This window comes from Lepidochelys kempii, chromosome 2, assembly GCF_965140285.1.
Source record: "Lepidochelys kempii isolate rLepKem1 chromosome 2, rLepKem1.hap1, whole genome shotgun sequence".
NCBI lineage: Eukaryota > Metazoa > Chordata > Testudines > Cheloniidae > Lepidochelys > Lepidochelys kempii.
In genome coordinates this window covers 114,259,200-114,267,994 of record NC_136381.1, presented here as the reverse complement: position 1 = coordinate 114,267,994, position 8,795 = coordinate 114,259,200, and the positions used below count along the sequence as shown (strand labels likewise).

Genomic DNA, 8,795 nt, shown 5'->3' with positions numbered 1-8,795 from the left:
CCCTGTCAAAAAGGGACCCTGGTGGCTCCAATCAGCACCGCCGACTCGGCCGTTAAAAGTCCAGTCGGCAGTGCTGGGGCGCTAAGGCAGGCTAGTCCCTACCTATCCTGGCTGGCACCGCACTGAGCCCTGGAAGCGGCCAGCAGGTCCAGCTCCTAGGCGAGGGGAGGAGGGGGCAGCCACGGAGCTCCACATACAACAAACTGATAGTTCTTAGCTTTGAGAAGGAACCACACTCTACTCCCTTCAGGGAAATAGTGAAAAGATTGTCAGACACATGCCTGCCTGCGTGTGTCTGTGTCACAGAGAGTAGGGCCTAGGACAGGGGTGTGTTTTGTTGCATGGAAGACTTTGTGGCTGGGTATGAATATAGGGAACATGTGGTGAATATTGCCAGTATTTTCACAGGCAGTGGTGATCTTGGCTGATAACTCGCTCTTGAAGGTGACAAAGGCCCAGAAAATGTAGCTGCTAATCACCCCTGAAAGCTGCCCTGACTGCTGGCCTGTGCAGTGGTGCCAGCCGAACTCATCGCAGAGTGTTGGGGGAACATCTCCTACTGTGGGAGAAGAAACAAGGCTGCTGTCCCTAGAAACATTTGGGAGAAGATTACAGAGCATCTCTGTGGTTGTTCAAAATGATAAAAGGGACTTTCCTAGACCAATAAGGCAAAGAAAGGAAAAGCAAATGCCACCTCTACCTCTGTTAGTGCACAGGACCATGGTCTGTTGTGAACTGTGTAATTCAGACTCTTATACCAACCTGTTTGAGTTCATTTCCTTACATATAGCTAACTGAAGTGGCAACAGTATATGCATTCCAAAGCATTAAGTGTATTTCTAGTGCTGTTGTTACAAGTAAAGTGAAGAATCAAGTCAATTCCCTTGTACTCCAATCACATGGATGTATCTCATTTTTAAATAGGGGAGAATGGAGGGGGAAGAGGAGGTTTAGGGCACCAAAATGGAAGCAAACATGCTTATAATGAATAACGTACCAATATACCTACCTGAGTTCCCTTACCCTTCATCATCAGGATCATCTGTGCTCACATGGTGGAACTGGCTTGACACTGGAGGAGTTTCGAAGAGCTGGGGGTCACCGCATGGTTAGTATCCCCGTCCTCCTCATTGTGCACTGCAGGGGTTTCCTTGCCTGGCTTTCACAAAGTGCCCATACTCACATTTGGGGTGCTAGTGGGGGTCCATGCCAAATAAGACACAGTTCTTTCTAGAAGTGGCAGGTCTGCAGGGTGGACCCAGATGTGTTTTTGCCCTCCCTCCGCTTCTGAAATGCTTGCTGAAGTTCCTTGTCTTTCACCCAGCATTGCTGCTCATGCTCTGGGATTAGTGTCCCCTGTGCAATTTCCCCATAGATATCTATATTCCTTAACTGGGCTTGCACAGCCATTTCTCCCCACATGCCCAGGAGATCCTGGGCTCCTGCCCTGCTCCAAGCAGGAGCACAAGGTCTAGGTGGAGCTCTTTGCTTGCACTGAGCTGGCGTGGTTGGATGCTCACAAAGGTGGGCCAGTAGGTGTGCTCACCAACATAGGCATCGACAGATGTAGATTGACTTTGGTCCTACATCATTTTGCGGAAGTGGTATTATTGTGTCACTGTAGTGGCGTGCCTACAGGAGATGAGTCAAAACAAGTACAAAACCTTTGTAGTGTACACCAGGCTTGATACACATTTATGAGCTAGTTAGCTACATCAGGCAGAGGGAAAGATGGGGTCAGAACCATGGTCGCCCCTGCAGGATGTCCCAGTGTAACTTGTATTTTTGAAATTCCTGGCTTTCAGCCTTTTAAAAAAAATATTTTATTTTAAAGCTACTTTGTCTTGTCAAGGATAGAGAGGAGCTAGTTCGTGTGACAGCCCTATTGGCACCTCATACAGCGTGTGACTGTCAGCTTGTCTCTTTCTTCTGGTCAGCTACAAGTGTACGTAGTGCAGCCGGAGGTGGGTGAGTTGTACACAGTGCATCTCTTAGTCACTACGGGCCCTGCCCACTGCAGCAGGCAAGCAGCTGAGCATGGAGCTTTGCACCACTGAGGCACGTGCATACGTGTGTGTGTATAGCAACTACTATTAAGACCTATCTGAACACAGCTGTTCTATGACATGCAGACTATGGACTCAGTCAGTGAACTTAATTACACACACATTGTTTGACTAAAATTCATCCATGGTGTAATGTCATAGATGTCAAATCAATGGAGCTATAGCAGGGGTGAATTTGACCTTTTATTTCCAGTCCACTGCAGATTACTTTCTTAATGGAAAAATCGCATGACATTTTTAGTTTTTCTTTGTTGGTTTTTTTTTTTGTATTGTACTTTGTATAGCTATTAGGATTTTCTGTTTTTCACAGAGTGTAACTACTTTTTGAAATTTGTAATTGAAACTCTCTATGAATGAAAGATACACAAGTCTTGGGACCTGATTTTCAAAGTTACCTTAACTTTTGGGTGTCTCCATTTTGGGGTGCCTAACTAGACAATTCGGGTCTGATTTTTCAGAGACAATGAGTGTCTACAACCCCAGTCAAAATCAAGGGAAACTGCAAGTGCTCATTACCTCTAAAACTCCAACCATACTTGTCTAAAATTAAGGGCCACTTTGGAAACTTGGACCTTTATATAATAAAACCAGAACTATTGAATGTTCTGTCAAACATAAAACTGAGTTGGGTGTTGTATTTTTGTGTTTGTTTGTTTTTTGCTTCCTCTGATTATTCTCGTCAATAAGTTCAATGTCAGAAATGTTCACAGAAGCATTAAAGAATATTTACAGATAGTAAATTTTAAACTTCTAAATGTGAGCTTTCATGCCAGAAACCTGATTCTAAAAGAAATACTCATCCATTCAGCAGTATAATCAAAGCTAACTGACTTGGCTTGAACTTCAAATATTAAAAATCCACAAAAAATTTCTCATAATCTTCAGCCCAAGAATTATTGACTGAAATTATTCAGCAAATAATTTTGAATAAAGAATACCTTTGATCAGAATATAGAGTCAGTTGCTTGTTTACGATTTGCAAACTGAACAAGAATCTAAATTTGTTGACTATGTTGCACTATTCTGTAAGAATTATTTGCTCAGGTCTAAGTAAAGCAAATGGACTTTGATTTCTCATGCTATCGCTATACTCAATGAATCACTTGTGCAATATCACCAATATCTGGTTTCATATAAAATATTTATCAGCTCTTTCATTGTTGCATCATAAGGTGAAGAGAATATAGACTACATTTAGCAGTCATTTGTGATATGTTTTTAGGAGCTTGTGAACTTGAAGTTGCCACAGGAAACCAAAACAGTTCTTCTAAGCCTATAGATAGAACTCTGTGATTAATCATGAATGCAAACTGCTTTGCTTTGTGACATTATAAGTCATTGCTCAGCACTTTTCATTTCAGTCACAAGGGACAAAAGTTGATACAGTCAGCCAAACACTGGAATGTAGTAAATTGTTATCACTTGAATTTTATATAGTTTAAAAAAAAATAATGACCTACATTTTCCTGTATCCTCAAAACCAGGTTTTTTAAATTTTGTCCTATTTTGGTTTTATAGTTAGTGAATGGAAACAATGAAGAATGTTGGGTTATAGGAGGTGTAATCTTAAAAAGAGAGGACAAAAATATAAATCAGGATCAATTGAGTGGTTGAATGGAAGATGCCCTACGCTCTGACCCACCAATGGTCTGGTTGGGGGTGCTCCCCTTCAATGAAGCTCCATGCAGTCCTGCATTCTCATCCAGTCAGTTGCAGGATTGTGGGTGTGTACCTACGTTCCTTAAACCGTACTTGAAGTACTTCGCTGAGAAGAATTTAGAGATGAGGTAAGCAATTTCATATTACATCTCTCAAAACACAGCACACGTTCACTAACATTTTAAATTATGGGTCACAACTTTAAAAAAAATATTTCATGAGTTGTGTCCTTTTCTTACAACTATGAATGGTGGCTGTTGATCACTGAAATACATATTTAGTTACCATGTTTCAGAGTAACAGCCGTGTTAGTCTGTATTCGCAAAAGGAAAAGGAGTACTTGTGGCACCTTAGAGAATAAATTGGTTAGTCTCTAAAGTGCCACAGTACTCCTTTTCTTTTTGCATATTAGTTACCATGTAATTACTACTCTTGCACCTACTACTTTGAATAGCTAAGGACCTCAGAATCTGTAACTGTTGCATAATTACCCTGTACAGTAACTATTTGAATAATAACATATTTGCATTCTTCAATTTTAAAGTGTTGCCTACATTGAAACCAATGTGGACCTTAGTGTTAGGGGCAAGCCTAGGACTGGGATAGAACTGCGTCTCAAATGAATTCATCTTGCTTGCAACTCAGAGTAATTTCTAGCTTATGGGTAGGCTGGAGAAGCTGCGTGAGGAAAAAGTTTTCTACTGTATTGTACTGTACCTAGCTGTACCTCTAAGTTCTTTGGGGCAGGGATCTGTTACTTGCTTGCCATGGGTTGTTACACAGTGCAATGTACATGAATGGAGCGATATAAATCAATTATTGATTGTAACAGATGTAGTTGCTTATTGGAGACTGCGTTGGTTCTTGGGGTACCTAGAAGTGTGAGTCACTTTGTTCCCAAGCATGAGGGAGTCTTGCCAGTGCCTGGATGGGTGTTGGCTCCCTAAAACCACCAGCCTTTCAGCCATTCAAACACTCTCCTCTAGACTAGGCCAGTTCTGATTTTGCCTTGCGGTTTAACAATAGGTACATAAGTCTCGGAGTCCCTTTGAATTGTTCCCCTATGATACGCAGCCCTGAACACTGGCTACTCACAGAAATCTCAGATCTTCTGTCCCAAAAGGAACAGTGTGCCCTAGTTTACTAATTTTACCTTAAACCACCACTCTTGTAAATCACACAGCACATGTGAACACTTATAATAAAACAAAAGTAGGTTTATTAAAGAAAGAATAACTATTTAACTAGAAAAAAGAATGGTAGAAACATAGTTACAATACAATGCAAAACAATAAAATGTGAACCTGAGTCTACATTTTTTAATGGTTACCTTTCCTATCTAATAAACTAGGCTCAACCCACCTCCAAAGTTCAGTCTGTTGCAGAGCTGGCTGGCTTCACAAGTACCAGGATCCAATTTATCATGAGAACACCTCAATCCTCAAGTTGTTTCCTCAGTGAAAGGATCCAGAGGACCTCTCCCTTCTCTGTGTTCCACTGAAAGTCTTTTGTTTCTTTTCATTGAGAGGGCAATGAATGTCTTGTCTTGTTGTACTGTTCCTTTCTTACCTTCAGGTGGTTTCAGTTGTTTGCAGTTGCCTCTCATGGTTTTCCATTGTAAGTCTTGGGATTGAGAAGGCTAAACAATTGAGCTTTTCATTGCTTCACTGGCTAAACAGGATGGGGTGACAACTCCCTCCTGTCTGAATAGACATCACTGAGATATATTATCCCCGATGACTAAATTTTATTTTAAGTCCATTAAGCATACTTTCAGTATAAATTCATTATTCCTTAAATATTACCCATACATACATCTCATAATGATTATGAATCTTGAACAATTATAAGATGTCTGTAGATACCTTATATGTTACTCTTTATAGATATATATCCTGTAAGATGTATTTGGTATAGTGCGTTTGTCAAGTCTGGGGTGCAAGTTACTGGCAAAGAACTGGGGACGCTTTGTCCAGGGGTCTGAGTGTCACAGAAACTGTATCGAAAGAGCCTTCCGTTTTTTGCAAAAAAAGTTATCACATCATGTCTAAAACAGAACATAATGATGGCCAATATTTTAGAAAATAACAGACTAAAGCTAGACTCTTGAAAAGCCCTGAGAACCCAGCATCTCCTGTTGCAGCTGCAGGGGTTTAGATCGTGGAGCCAGGTGTGTGCCTGCAGCTAAGAGAAGCACCTGGCAGGGAGCAGAGAGGAGGAGACAGCTGGAAGCTGTGTGCTGTGATGGGGCTGGGACAGATATTTATTGAGATGGGTTCAAAGTCAGATGGTTCTGTCCAAAACAGGACTATTGGAAAGTAACTGATAGCTTCCTTTCTCCACCACAGAGGGATCCAGACCAGAGGAGAGGAAAAAGTATCCCCTGATGTCTTTATGCTACCTGTGTGCTCCAGCAGTAGCCAAAAATAGGCACACTGGGTGGGCAGCTGTGTAAAAGAAGCCAGCAGGCAGGCTAAAAGCAGCTGCTGGGCCCTCTCTGCTGCTCCCTGGCTTCAGCACCCCAGCTAAGGAGTGTTTCTGAGCTAGAGGCAGGAGTCTGAGAGTTTCCCCACCCACACTACTTCTCTTCTGCACCCGCAGCTGGCCTCTCCAACTGCTACCCTCACCCTTCTGTCCCAGCCTGATAGGAGCTAATCAAAGAGAGACACAGCCTTCAAAGCTTAGAGTTTCCCTTCATTTTTGTTTTTTTCCCCTCTCATGCTGCAAGCTGCATGGTGGAAACAACAAGCGCATGCTACCGGAAGGTTGGCTTCTGCTGGAGAGATCTCACATTCCCCTCACACGCTCAGCCCCACAGGCTTTGTAACCCTGGCATAAAGCTTTCCAAACTATTGGTTCTGGTGCTCTAGCAGGTGGCCAAAGCCTTTGCTTCTGATGGGTGTGGCCTATAATAAGCACAAATAAAGATGCAGGGTGGGAGTTGAATCCCTGAACTTTACTTGGCTAACAGCCATGTCTGACATTGAAATTCTATTGATGCACTGTAATACACCCTCTAGACTAAGGTATCTGGGTTATACTAAAAACCAGAGAGACTGCTGTATCATGATACATGCCATAGGGAGGTGAGGGCTCTCAACACTGTGTAGGATTGGTCCTAGAGGTCGCTATTGTTGAAACAGTACTTTTGTCCCTTTAAGGGGGGATTCTCTTCTTGATGATATAGAGGCATCCAGACAACGTCCAGATAAGCTCTTGGCTTATCAATCAGCCTGTCTGCATGAAAGGAAGGGACTCGAGAGAACACTATATCAAACCTGTGGATCACCTTATTGTGTACATTGCAGGCAGTGGGCCAGATGCCATCAGTTACACCAGGCAAATGTGTTGATATAAATGGAGTTAGACCAGTGTAACTGAAAGGAGAATTTGTCTCATTCTTTTTCATTGAACCTATGAATCATTCTGGACGCAGGAGCTTTATGACACACCAAAGGGAAACTTCCGAGGCAAGTTTGTTAGACTTGAGAATGGATTGAATGATGCAAGCACACAGGTGCTGCTCTTTTTCTTCTAGATTATTCATTGTGCCACATGCTTTTGATAGACATGAAATAAAAGTGAAATCAAGAGACCGGATGCATCCAAGCAGTCTACCAGAGACCTTTTAGCTTTGCTCTCATTTCTAAGAAAGATGGATTTAATGCTGATAAAGCTACAGGTGGCCCTATTTTTCACACTCCACACAAGCCTGAGTGCAGAGTTTAGGAATACATGTCAGAAAGCAGTTTTCACTTGCTTTTTTTCTGTGTGTGTGTGTAACCTTTACATGAGCCATGTTAAGAGATTTCAGTTTGCCACATAAAGCAGGATTTCAAGAAAAATTGGTTGTATTACTGTTCTTAATAGAAGGCCCAGCATGGAGTAATTGATACTGGATTAGATGCTGTACAGTCAGATAGCAGTTCTTGGAAAGATCAAAGTACGATCATTTATAAAGCTGACAGCAAAGGCAGAAGTCATATTAAAGGCAGGATAGTGAACGTTTAATTCATTTATCTAATTGGTGTTTGACAGGCAAATTTGTTTAATGTGGTAACAATCTATCGGAGATAGAAATAGTACACAAGTAAGTGACTTTGGGGAGGATGTAATAACAATATATCATCAAGTCAGTACTGCAAGAGGTGCTACTTTGAGGTAATGTCAAAGACTTGTTTGAAGGGAGCACTGATGAATGTAATTATGTAATACAATATTGTATGTGTACATACACACAAACTCACATATACAGTAGTAACCATTAAAAATCGGGTTTCAGAGTAGCAGCCGTGTTAATCTGTATCTGCAAAAAGAAAAGGAGGACTTGTGGCACCTTAGAGACTAACAAATTTTGAAGTGAGCTGTAGCTCACGAAAGCTTATGCTCAAATAAATGTGTTAGTCTCTAAGGTGCCACAAGCCCTTCTTTTCTTTTTTCATTAAAAGTCAGTATTTTCTCACAGATATCACAGAGTTACCACAATTACTTTATATTACTGTTCTAAATATCTAGGTAGAAGGAAAAGTGTAGCGCTTAAGTCTCCCCTACCAACTCAGTCCGCAACCCTTCTTCATCTCTTTTCCTGAAAGGCTCCTTCTTACCCAATTTACTCACTTCCCCCATGCATGCTGACCCCAGAGATGACTGTCTCAGAGGAAGAGGGCTGGTGTCAACAGACAGAAAAGCAGGTGGGTCAGTTGCTTGGTTTGAAGGAATCACCAGCTGGTTACCACATAACACAGGGAGCAGCCTAGGATAGAGCAGTTTGACCTGCCCCCATTCTCTCTTCCATGTGTCTGTCCTTCACACACTTTTGCATCTGCTCCATCCCATGTCCTGTGAGCCATTCAGAGGCAGGAGAGGGTCACCAAATGGAGACTTAGTTTGACCTCTTTCCTCTGCAGCTCTCTGCTTCATAGAACGGTTCCATCCTGGTATAAGAAACAAGACACTGTACATTTAATCATCACCACCATTCCATCTGGCTAACTCTCACAATTTCATTATGAGTCTTGTGATAGGGGGTGTTTTTCTTAAAGCTGCAGTTCCTGGACTCATGTGTTTATG

The 8,795-nt window shown here is 41.9% G+C and overlaps 1 non-coding gene across 1 annotated transcript in view; it reads right to left on the bottom strand.

Annotated features, from left to right (window-relative positions):
• Positions 1-5,056: 5,056 nt before the first annotated feature.
• LOC140906997 (uncharacterized) overlaps positions 5,057-8,795 on the bottom strand; it is a 49,869-nt gene continuing 46,130 nt past the window's right edge. Inside the window, exon 5 of the transcript XR_013635348.1 lies at positions 5,057-8,659. This is a non-coding gene — a transcript (uncharacterized LOC140906997). The remainder of the gene's footprint in view (positions 8,660-8,795) is intronic.